At 48.5% G+C, this 12,826-nt stretch overlaps 1 long non-coding RNA gene across 1 annotated transcript; it reads left to right on the forward strand.

The window, feature by feature from the left end:
• The first annotated feature begins 256 nt into the window (after positions 1 to 256).
• Positions 257 to 9,358, forward strand: LOC137158422 (uncharacterized). Its single transcript, XR_010921414.1, has 3 exons — positions 257 to 374; positions 6,818 to 6,905; positions 9,125 to 9,358. It is a non-coding gene; the product is annotated as an uncharacterized lncRNA (long non-coding RNA).
• Positions 9,359 to 12,826: the final 3,468 nt, after the last annotated feature.

Below are 12,826 nucleotides of genomic sequence, written 5' to 3' on the forward strand. Positions count from 1 at the left end.
ACAGACTATTTACTTATCTATCTGCAGCAGAACAGCTCGAGAAGGAGAGACCTCTCCCATCCCATTAAAGCTAGTGGTAGCCCAGCCATTAGAGCACTCACCTGGCTAGAAGAGACCTGGTCTACCTGCTTTGGAGAAGGAGCCTGAAACCAGATTCCAGGTGCGTGCCGGAAGCACTTGGCTATTTGCTGTAATGTATTCCTCTTTCTTTCTGGTTTTCATGAGGAAGTTCTGGGTTCCAGCTGCGAGGGCACAGGCTGACCTGCCTTAGTCGCTGCACGCCAGGAGAGGGTGTGCGGCTGAAAAACCTGAGCAAGAGCGGTGCGTCCCTCTGACCTGTCAGCCAGGGGCCTAGAGGCCCAGGTCGATGAGAGGTAAGCTCCCAAGGGCAAGTCTACATTGCAAAATTAAGTCGACTTAAGTTCGGTCGACATACGGCCACAGCAGTAATTAAATCGGCTCGGCACGTCCAGAGTGCTTGCAGGATTTAACCGTCAGTGCGGGACACCGTGGGGCACTGACAGCTGGAGACCCGCCGCCAGGGGCCGACAGCTGGAACAGTCAACGCCATATCTACACGGACACTGTGTCGACCTAACTCCATCGACCTAACTCCACCTCCGCGAGAGGCGTAGTGCTTGTTGGGTGGGTGTAATGGGCGATTTACAGTGGCGGGAGCAACATTATCGTGGAGACGCTTGCCTTACTTCGACCTAACTCTGTAGTGTAGACCAGGCTTAAGTCCCTTTGAGGGATGGGGTTTAGGCCCCCCTCCCCTTTCCTTTGCATTGCACTCCTGGCTAGCTGAGGCAGCTCAGCTTGCTGGCTTCTGAGACTCCCTTCCTCAAGCATTTATTTCACCCCATGCACTGGATGGGGAACCTGGGCACCTAGCACGGGGCTGGGGTTTCTACAGAGTGGTCGGGGGGTCCAACACTGAGTGTTGCAACACCTAACTACCTTTGTGGATTTAGCCATTAGAGACCATGGTCAAGTGTATTTTATTTGGTTCAGGGTCTTATACTGTGCCCATCACCATGGTATCTAAGAGCCTGAGTCACCTGCTTCCATGTGGTGATGGCCAGTCACTGTAACGGCAGCTCTCCTCCTGGGGTTTTTGCTCTGAAGGGCAGGAGCTAACATGGGACAACACCCCTGGAATGTGGCCTTGCACATCCTGAAGTGCTGGAGTTGCAGCTGGCGAAACCAGAACTGTGTAGTGGACTGGCCAAACCAGGACTGTGTATCTCACTCTTCTGTGCTTCTTGGACAGGCTCCAAAATGTTGCTGAACCAAGTGAAATTCTCTGCGACAGATGGAACAGGAGCCCTCTTCTGCCCTCCTGTGGAAATGTTTCTCTGTTGAGTTCACCTGTGTCCTTCCCAGCAAAACAGGAATTTCTGTCCCATCCTAACAGGCAGGAGCACAGAATTCCTCTGTGCTTCATCCTCCTCTGCAGTGTGCAGTTTAGAAATGGCTTGGCAGAGGGGTGAAGTAGGGTGTAGATCAGAGGGAATTCTGGGCATTTAACCCCCAGTTCCCCAAAACACCGGCAGGTATCTCACAATACGTGGTGGGTTTCCCACAAGGCTCAATTTCCCATGAGGCAGGGAGCCTGCAAGCAGCGTGGAGGACAGAGGGATACCTACCCTTGGTGCACCACGCTGTGATCAATACAGGGTGTTGGGGTCTAGACACAAGCATTGTCAGGCACCCCCACACTTGGGGCACCGCATGAATGCACTCCACCAAAATGCTTTTTCAATTGCACCAGGTCAAGAAAACTTACCCCAGCACAACTACCACGGACAACCAGGCTTTGACCCTCTTACTCTAAGGCAGCATTTCCAGACTCAAATTATTCTTGTGGCTCTTCTCAGACCTCTCCCATTTTTCAACAGCCTTTGTAAAGTGTGGACACCAGAACCAGACCCGGTATTCCGGTGTTACCCATGCCGTACAGAGGGATAATATCACCTCCCTGCTCTTCCTGGCTATTCCTCTCCTTATACATCCAAGGGTCATGTTAGCCGCAGTATCACACTGTTTAGTTGGATACTCACCATGATCCCTAAATCCTTTCAGAGTCACGGCTTTCTAGGATACAGTCCCCAGTCCGGCAGCTGAGACCAATAGCCTTTGTTCCTAGATTTATGACCTTGAACCTGGCTATATTAAAACACATTTTGTTTGAATGTGCCCGGCTTACCAAACTTATACAGATCATTCTGTAACGGTGACCTGCCTTCAGCATTATTTACCCCCCACAAAAATAAGTTCAGTTTTCCTTAAAGAAAAGACTTCACTGAAATTCTTGGTCAAATTATTTTTCTTTACAATGTTCCCCAAAAGCCTTTTGTTCCTTCTGACCAGCTCTGTTACGGAGGGACAGGAGGTGCTGCTTAGTCAAGCACCTCGGATGTTTCGCACTATGCTATTTAACGCTCTGATCATTGACCTAGAAGAAAACATAAAATCACCAGTCAAAGGTTGCAGGTGACACAATGGTGGGGGTGGAGTGGTAAATGATGACGAGGACAGGGCACTGATACAGAGCGATCGGGATCACTTGGTAAGTGGGCAAAACAATGTGCATTTCAATAAGGCCAAATGTAAAGTGTTATAGCTTGGAACAAAGAAAATAGGCCAGAGCTATGGGATGGGGGATTCTCTCCTGGGAAACAGTGATTCTATCCACCAGGACTCACAAGCCCTTTTCAAACATGAGCTCCCGAAGTGAGGATGTGGCAGTGTTGCTGGCAGACCATGTGGCAGCTCATGTCAAAGCTCTTGGCCTCATTGAACACTGACACATGCGTAGCTGACTCACCTGTGTGTTAGTATTGTTAAAATAAGTATTAGTTTTACAAACATGTTTAGACTTTATCAATTGCTTGTGTGTTGCTGTATGCCTTAAACTCACTTAGAATATCAGTATCCCACGTTATAAGTAATATTAAAGTGCTTGCTCGGTAACTAGAAAAGTATTTGCTCTGAAACTGTAAACCCAGTCAGGAGAGAAGCATTGCCAGGTTTGAAATATTAGTTTACCACAAGAGGTGTCATCTCTTCACCGACAAACGAAGGCCATTTACAGACTCCGTACAAGCCATTGTGGAACATCAGTGGACCAGGCTTTGATGGCTCCCCCCACACCCATGAAGAAGAGGTGTGCACAAGCCCTCATCCCATCAGCTTTGAACTCTTGGGGGGGAGGAAATAAAACCCTTGTTAAGAAAAAATTGTTATCTCCATGGTGCTGGAACTCTGCGGGGTGAAGATTTCTAAGCATAAGCAAGAGTTCCCCAGTGCTTGGCCTGGGTTAGCCCTAAAGGACATAAAGAACTTGCTTATTATAGAAGCTTCTATTACCTTTTGGAACCTCATACTGTGACTGTGTGTCTGTTTACTTGATTTAACCTTGTAAATAACTCATTTCTTTTCCTAGTTAATAAGGCGTTTATTACAGGATTGGTGACAAGCATTGTCTTTAGTTTCAGATCTGAGGTGCAATTGACCTGGGGTAAGTGACCAGTCCTTTGGGACTAGGAGTAACCTGAATATTGTTGTGATTTTTGGTGTAAGGGACCATCTATCACACAGGCAGGCTTCCCCTGGGTGGCAAGGTAGACCAGAGTGCCCAGCGGGACTGTCAGTGACTTCATGTTAAGGCTGTTATAATTTGACTGCGGAGTTAACACTTGATACTTGGTTGGTGAAATCTAAGTCTAGAATTCACAACCAGTGTGGGGTTTGTGCCTGGCTTCTTAACACTCTGCCCTGAGGTTGGTACTCATGCTTGTGAGTTGGACTCCAGACAGCTTGAAAGTGGCCAAAAGGGCTAATACAATCCTTGCATGCATGAACAGGGAAGAGTGAGTAGGAGTAGAAAGTTTATATTATCTCTGTACTTGGCCCTTCTGTGACTGTTACTGGAATACCGTGTTTAGTGCTGATAGCCACAATTCAGAAAGATATTGATATATTGGAGAGGGTTCAGAGAAGGGCCACAAGAATGATTAAAGGATTGGAAAACATGCTTTTACAGTGAGGCTCAAGAAGCTCAAGCTATTTGGCTAAATAAATAAAATGTTAACGGGGGTCTTGATCACATTCTATAAGCCCAGGTCCACACTATAGTTTTATATTGGAATAACTATGTCAGTCAGGGGTGTGAAATGTAGAGTGACGTAGTTATACCGGCCTAACCTCCAGTGTGGACAGCATCACACAGCTTCTCCTGTCAATATCTCCTGTGGACAGCTGTCTCCTATGGACAGCTTCTCCTGTTAACATCGCTACCACCTCTCATGGAGGTGGATTAACTGTGCCAACAGGAGAAGCTCTGCCCGTCGGCGTAGGAGCGTCTTCAGTTAAGCACTACAGTGGCGCTACAGTGGCGCAGCTGCATCAGTGAAGCGTTTTAAGTGTAAACCTGCCCTAAGTACCGTAGAAGCTCAGTGTTACGAAGGGAAGTTGTTCATAACACTCGGGAACGGAGGTTGTTCATAACTCTTGAAATTTTCAATACTCTGAACCAAACGTTCTGGTTGTTCTTTCAAAAGTTTACAACTGAACATTGACTCAGTACAGCTTGCAAACTTTACTATCCGGAAGAAAAATGCTGCTTTTAACCCTCTGAATTTAAATGAAACAAGCACAGAAACAGTTTTCTTGTAAAATCTTTTTCAAACTTTAACTTTATGTTTTTAGGAGCTGATGTTTGACACAGCATGTACTGTTTTTGTTTTGTGTTTTGTCTCTGCTCTGCCTGATTGGGTACTTTCAGTCCCAAATGAGGTGTGTGGTTGACCGGTCAGTTCATTACTCTGGTGTCCGTAACGCTGAGGTGCTACTGTGCGTACATACGGAACAGAAATGTGATAAGAGAGCTCTTCTTTCTAGCAGTTAGTGGTATAACAAGGACCAGTGGCTGGATGTTGAAGCTAGACAATTTCAGCTGAAACCAGCTGCACATTTTTAACACGTAGGGGAATTTCATTATTGGAACAATTTACCAAGGGATGTGATGGATTTTTTTCCAGTCACTGGAAATCTTTAAATCAAAACTGGATGTTTTCTTAAAAGAGCTGCTCCAGTTCAATCAGGAATTAATTCAGGGAAGTCCTATAGCGTGCCTGATGTAGGTGCTCAGAGAATGGTCCCTTCCGCCCTTATATTCTATGAAGTCAAAGTCAGCAGCAGGACCCCTTACAAGCCCTGGAGACCTTCCTTGAAATCACTTCTTCTCCCAGCAATGCCCCACAGGTATTTTCCCAGGAAAAGCTGGAAGTGGCCCGGGAGGGTTTCCCTCATACACCTTATTGGGCCAACACACTCCTTTATAATTGTGACAGCTACCATCTGATCTGACATACCAGGGATCTCCAGTGACAAAAGCGTGAGTCTCCATAGTTTGAGCTGTAACAGAGCGTGATCCTTTGTGAATGGAGTGCAGCGGGGGATGCGTAACACACACCAGCAAGTGGGTTATATAGTAACCAAAAGAGCCTTTATATATATAGGCTACCCCTCTCCTCTTGCATTCCCAATCAGTGTAAGGTATTGAATACCAGCACAGGGGTTTCATGTGTAAACCTTCATATATATTGTTTATAAGAATGGATAGCTCTTCACCTGGTGTAAGTCAGTGTGGTTCCATTGACTTTAATGGAGTTGCACTGGTTTACACCAGCTGAGGCCCTGGCCCAAGATTATACTTGAGAAAAAGTTTCTCGAGCACCTCCAGACACTAACCCTCCTTGAGCACTAATTCCATGGCAACGTGGAAGTTTGGAAACTAGATGGTTTGAGTTACATGTGGTCACTGAACTGGATAGATCTGATGGACATAACGGACTGTGGCAATCCTCTTGTCTGAGCTCCTGCATCATACAGACGAGAGAACTTCACCCAGGGATTCCTGCATCAACCCCACTGACTTGTGATTCAGCTAGCGCATATACAACTGAGGCCTCTATGCCCATATTAAAAACCACAGCTGGGAGCTGATGCCACAAACAGAAGCTTGGCTCTCTCTCCAGCCTGCACATCTGTAGGGATCACAGCAGGAGAGAAACCCTGAGACGTCAACACATGGCTCTTAGTATATATTTTAAATATAGGCTTTTCTGTCCTACTCATCACTATAAAGATATGACCGGCTAGCAGGGAATCTAGCCACACTCACTGTCCCCTTGGAGACAACTGTTCAGCAGTGTCATTCATTAATAATGGCTGGTGCAGCCAGGACACCAGTCCAGACCTATAACATGTGGAATGGGAAAGTTTCTCTCATGGAGGAGGAGAAATGCAAAGGCCCCTGCATTGGTATTGCTGAGCTCCTCCCCATCACACTTATACCTACAAATCTCCATCAGGTCCTCCTGACCTTGCAGACAGCTCCTTATTGTCACCCCACCGTCCGTTCGAGCGACAGTTGGTGGATTCTTGTTTATTTAGGAGGTAATTTGTTAAATTCCCTCCAACTCCAGGGATCTGGAGGTGCAGGAGAGTAAACTCCCCCCGCACGGCCAGGAGCTGTTGGGAGGGAACGGTGCACGTACCTCGTGAGGGGCTGTGAACAATGGGCTCTGAGTACGTGGCAGGTTTGCATCATTGTGAGTGGGCCCACTGAGCCGGAGCGACATTACAGCGTGTCAAGCATCAAACAACGCGTGCTTGGAGAACAGTGAGTTCACGCTCCTCCCCCAGCAGCCTGCTGTGTGTCAGCAAACTCTCTATAAATACTGGGATTCCCAACCTCACCACTTATCCGCTCCTAGATCCAACCTCTCTCCGCTTCTCTTCTCTCCAGACTTGCTGAGATCCCAGCCGACCTCCAGCCATGAGAATCCTCTACCTTGTGTTTGCTGTTCTCCTTTTGGTCTCCATGGCCGCCCCAGGTGAGATGTTAACCTGTGTGGGGTGCAAATAGGGATGGTGGAGTGGGGGGTTTATGAAGGTAACAGAAAGGACTCAGGCCCTAGGTCATATTTAGAGGTGGAGATATGTTTTGTGGACAATCTGTGCCAGGACAACTGTGAGCACGAATTAGGTGTCCAGTTGTCTGTGCATTTTTAGATGTGCAGCTGCTGATAGCTAGTCCTGAGCACCTGGCTCTCTGGGTTCCCCTCTAGCGAGTCACTGTGGGATTGTGTGTAAGGAGGTTTCCCAGATGGACGAGCAGAGAATTCCACCCTCTCTCCAGCCACCAGAACTCAGACACCTGGGGCCAAGACTCTCACATCTGGCTGTGATCCTAACGTTAAACACCTGACTCCACGTTAGGCATAAAGATCAACCAGGCCTGATTTCCAGAGACCCTGAGCACCCCCAGCTGCTTTTGGCTTCTCCTGAAAATCTGGATACTTTTATGTAGGTGCCTTAGCATGGATTTAGGTGCATCACAGCAGGCATCCAAGTGTGAGAATGCTGGCTCCGAATTCTAAAGCAAAGGAGTGAACAAGGATGCTCTTAACTGCACTCAGGGGTGTCCTGTGGGCTCCGGTTTTAGGGACATCTCTGCTTTGGAGAAACCAGTCAGAATAACCCTTGCAGCTTCCTTCTCCCAGATTCACCCTGAATTAGGGTATAAGCCAACAATGTCCCAGCAGCCCCCTTCAATAGTGCAGTTCAGAGTGTGCTCATGGATGGAGAGAAAGGAAGAAAGGCAGATGGAAGAGGGGGAAGGGCAGTAGGTGGAAGAGAGAGAAGAGGATGGGGGCTTTGGGGAAGGATCCTGCTGCCATAGTGTCGCAGGGACAGAAGAAATTTCCCACCTTATGATTTTCAAGGTAACTTCAGAAACATGAAGTAGGCGTGATTCGACTCAGTGCTGCCTTCCTCAGTTTGCAGAGAGCCTGAAACAGGAGCTCTAAGAGCCAGGGCAGTTCTTCTCCCGCTCAGCTCAATGGAGTTTTAACGATCCTCTCTGTTTGTGGCCCTTTAAGAGTTAGCTTTGCAATGAATAAAGTGTGTCTGATCTGCACACACGTTTCCAGGAATTGTTTGTGCAGCTCGGGTTTTCAGGAGTTCAAAGGGGCAGGAGCTGGAGTTTGCCACCCCTGCTATCCTGTATGGTGACAACCTCTGCCCGTGGTTCCACGGAAGTAATTCTCCCCTCCCCCACAGCTTGACCCTCTCCTTCCCCAAGGCCCCCATCCCCTTCCCTCTCTTCCACCGACTGCCCTTCCCCCTCTTCCAGCTGCCTTTCTCCCATTCTCTCCATCCAGCCCCTTCCACCTCTCCTGCTCCCCACCAGCCCCCTCCCATCTTCTGTCTTCTCTCTTCTGACCTATCTCTCACCATCTGCACTGAACCCTTCCACCACATTCATTTCCCCTTCCCCCCACCCCTCCGCCCCATCCCACTCTTCTCTTTTCACGGCCCTTTCCCCTTCTCGTCTTCCCGTCCCAACACGCTTCTTCCCCAGACCCAGTTCCTACCCCCACCCCCTTTCTCTCTCTCCCCACCAGCCCCTTCCATCCCTCCTGGCTCTCTCTGCCTCCACCTCTGAAGTTCCCCCTGCTTCAACTACCTGGCCTGGGACCCTCACACACACCAGGACACGGGCCAGTGAGTGTCTCCCAGTGAGATACCATCTGAAATACAGGGAATGGCAGGAACTCACTTCTCTTTCCAAGGGGCTCCCCCATTACCCTGTCCCCCATCTCGTCACTGACTCTGGTGTCTCTCAGGACGTCAGGCAGGCAGTGGTAGGAGCCCTGGTACCTATCGGGGCAGATCTCACCATGGAGGGGCTGGGGCTGGGATGGGGCTTTCAAGAGGGACGTTAACTGTGTAGAGGCAGAGGCCTCAGGAAGGGGAAGGCCGCCCGTGCTGTGGTGAGCCGGCCTTTCCCCCAGGGCAAGAAATTGCCATTCAGCTTCCCAGTCAGTCTCATCTCTTGGGACTGAGCATGTGAGTGTCTGGGAAGGGCTGGGTCACTGCTGGGGAAGAAACCAGGGTCTTGTCCTGTGTGGACTCAAGCTCTAAGCCCAGCCCCGTCCAGCAGTGCTACACGTGAGGCACTGGGGGGTTGTTCCAATGGGCACGGACTGTCAGTGCAGCTCCTTTCCCTGTCTAACCCTGGACTCTCTCTCTCTCTCTCTGTCTGGTGCAGGCTATGGGCAGAAGAAGCTCTGTCCTGGTCGCTGCGTCAAGGCGTGTAGCAAACTGGAGAGGCAGGTACACCCCGGCTATAACTGCAAACTGGCCTGCTGCGTCCCCATCAAGAAGGGGAAATGAGCGTGGAGGGCTCCACCCGGCCTGGAAGAGGAGCAGCAGCGGCAGCGGGTTCCCGACTGTTTAGCAGAAATGTCGTTCACTCCTCTCATTAAATAAGAGCAGATCTGGCCTTGGCGTGTGCTGTGTGGGTCACTCGTCTCCCAGGGGTCTCGTGTGCTTAGCCCATCTCAGTGGCCTAACAGGCCTGTTGCTGACGGCCCAGGGAAAGTCCCGATAATCCCTGCTCTGTGTCTGCAAAATGGCTCATGAAAAAGGAAACAGCAAGGATAGGGAGCGGATATCCCATCAGTTTGTGAAGGGGGGTTAGTGCTAAAGTGCTCACCTGACACCCAGGGAGGCTCAATTCCTCATTTTATCTGCAGAACAGGGACATGTTGGGCGGTATCAGAATGAAACTGCCCCCAAGCCTGCTAGCTTTCCCCTGTTGGGCCCCTACCTAGAAGGGAGAGAATAATTCAGTCCCCAATGACTCATTCAGTCCTTGGCCTCTGCCAAGAGCACCAAGTGTGGTCACAGGGTTTGGGGGTGCAATCCAGACCAGTCAGGGGGGTGTCACCACTTGCCCTGTAACCTGGGTGCCTCACAATGCTTTGCTGCTGCAGCTCCCAGCCTGGGATGTTCCCAGCCATCCTTCCAGCACGCAGGCCGCACCCTGAGTGTCTGTCCATAGACAGCCCTGGTTCAGCAGCTCTGACCCAAGAAGCCTGTCTACAACCCCACTCTGACTTCCAGCAGCCTTGGTTACAACCAGCAAAGTGACCCCAACATATTCCCAGTCCCGAATTTCCCCAAAACTGCATGTCCTGAAGCATCCAGCCCTCACCTGGACAGCTCAGAGAAATAAGGGTTGTTGCGCCTTTAAAGAGACAAAAGCACATCACAGCTTTTTAACTTAACTGGGGTAAATACACCCTTCCCGGCAAACACAGCACTGAGATGGTGTACAGTGAAAACAAAACAAATTTAACAACAGGCTGTAAGTGATGCCGGGTAAAAGGAATTCAATCAGAAAGGGTTACAAGCAAATAAAAATGGAGATGCATTTCTAAAAGTTTAAAACTGAATCTAGCAAGATACATGCTTTGTTCAAGATGCTTTCTCTCACCAATCTTCCTTCTTCCTAGCCATGGCTGACTTTCCCTCAGCCAGGACCTTCCACAGAAGTACATGATGCTGGCTCCCCTTCTCTTCCTAGGGGAAAGATCTTTGCCTAAGCAGGTTTCTCACCTATATTCACTTCTCAGAGACTTCAACCCCTCCCTGCCCATCTTTCTCAGCTTGCGAGATCTCTGTTCCCTTGCATTTGTCTAGTGAAGGACGCCAAAACGGCTTTCTGTCTCTGCTTATATCTTCCAAAGTTCAATCCCTTGTTTCAAAAAGAAGGATGACCTCATGCTGTTTTTCCCTTCCTGTCCCCGGGATGTAAATAGCACTTCCCTTGTTTTGATTTATGACAGTTAAGTTACATAGGAGACAGGTAAATAGCTGTGTTGTTCCCTCCTCTCTGGGAGAGACCTGTTTCTCCCTTTGTTTGGGGACAGCCTGTAAAGCCTAATATCAATGAGTATCCATAACTCCTCACATAGTGTTAATAGATACTGTGATAAAGTCAGGCTAGAGGGCTACAAGAGGGGACGTGAGGGCAGGTATGGCAGCCCTAGAATGTTAAAGGCCCTTTTCCCTGCAGGCAGGGGAGGGGTTACTGCAGGTCAATTAGAAACACCTGAGCCAAATCAAAGGCAGCTCCAGGCCTACTAAAACCCCACCTCTGCTAGAGACTGGGGGAGAGACATTGATATTGCCTGACTGATGGCAGCAGGAGGAGAAACTTCCCTAAAAATAGGAGAGAGTGCCCCTCCCCAGGAGGGGAGCAGCAGAAGAGGAAAAAAAAACCCAGATACCATCTTGGGGGAAAGGGTGAGACCACTCTGGCCCCAGGGCAACACCGCCAGGTCTGCAGCCACAGCAAAGGAGCTGGAGAAAGGTACCTCCCTGAGGTCTGGGCGATACAGACTTACTGACTCACCCCCTCCCGGTGAGATGGAGGGCCATTCCACAGGGCTAAGGGCTCGTCCAGGGTGGGGCAGATTTACCCCAGGCCCGTTCCTCCAGAGGAGGCGGCCGTTACCTGGCAAAACCGAGGAGGTGTTTTGTCACAATACATGTTATGACGATAACAACCACCACCACTGTGTGCCAGGCATTCATAAATCACCTCACTTGATAAACTGTTATAATGCAGTAATATTGTATACAATCAGTTGATCCACTTGCTTATCGCTTGAATTCAGACCCCCTTGTCTCTGTAGCCCAGATAAAGTTTCTCTTCCCTTTTGGAAGCTGCCTCCTACCGCCTTTGCTAGCTTTGTTTACCTAATATGTAAATGGACCTTTGTTGTCTCTAAGGTCAGAGAAGCAAACACACATTCCTTGGCCTGGGCCAGACCTGTTTACCAGCTCCCCCTGACATTCTCAGTGTAAACACATTTCAGTCATCATTCCAGCATCGAGCCATAACTCTTCATGTCACACAACATACAGTCAACACACATGAGTATTAATCATCAGTGAGTTGTTAGTTTTCCAGTGACCTATTCCGTGACACCTTCTAGAATCTAGATGCAGATTATAACCATAGTGAGTGGGGGTACTCTGAATTGGTCAGGCAGCTGACACTCGTTACCTGATTCCCAGAAGCCCCTGGTCCTCTAACACCGGGATGCTCTTGGGGTCACATGTGTCCACTGTGGTACTTCTGAAATGTCTGCTATAAACCAGGCGAGCATCTCACCATTAAAGCCCCGGCCTTTGAACTCTCCTCAGATGGTGGCTATCATCAGCTGACACTAACCTGGTATTTATTGTTACTGGCAAGATATGATTTCAAGGTCTGATCCCCAGGCTACCTGTTCTACTACAAGCACCAGCTGTTTTGGCTTGGAGGACCACCACAGATGTCCATACAGGGGCATTTCATTATCCCTTCCCTCCAGTCCTGGGGGGTTGGAGCAGGTGCCCTGGCTTGTCACTGTGTTGGGTTTTGTTTACTATAGTTTTGCCTAAATCCATATTAAGAGAACACAAAGACCAAGATTTAAATGATTTTAGGGTTGTTGAGGTTTCCCTGAGACCACTTCTAATCAGTGCCTCAAGAACTTAAGGAAGCTTTTACTTTATATAGCACGTATTACCCCACGTGCTACACATTTTATTATTATTAGAACATATTGACTCAGGGCCATGCTTTTTTAAAAGCAATTTACAACGTCATGCATATTACATGTGATATGCACATTACACACAGTTAATAAAGCTTCACTAATGAGTTCTTGGTTCTGCTCATTCAATGGATTCAGTACTTTTGCTGCTGTCTTTTGTTGAAATGCTTGGTCATGTTCTCACAGCCCTTTTTTATCACTAATTTATTCTTTTTAATATTTTTTATCACTTTTATTACCCCCGACTATTTAGTCCCCTCTGAGCTCTGCAGTGTTAATTTGTGCAAGAGCTTTTCTTAGCAGCACATACCTATTTTTAAAAAAATTACTCACTTTGGTTTTTCATTATTTAGTAAGAC

Source organism: Emydura macquarii, unplaced genomic scaffold (genome assembly GCF_026122565.2).
Source record: "Emydura macquarii macquarii isolate MOO-44397 ecotype Brisbane River unplaced genomic scaffold, CSIRO-AGI_Emac_v2 contig_1676, whole genome shotgun sequence".
In the NCBI taxonomy this organism is placed as follows: Eukaryota; Metazoa; Chordata; order Testudines; family Chelidae; genus Emydura; species Emydura macquarii.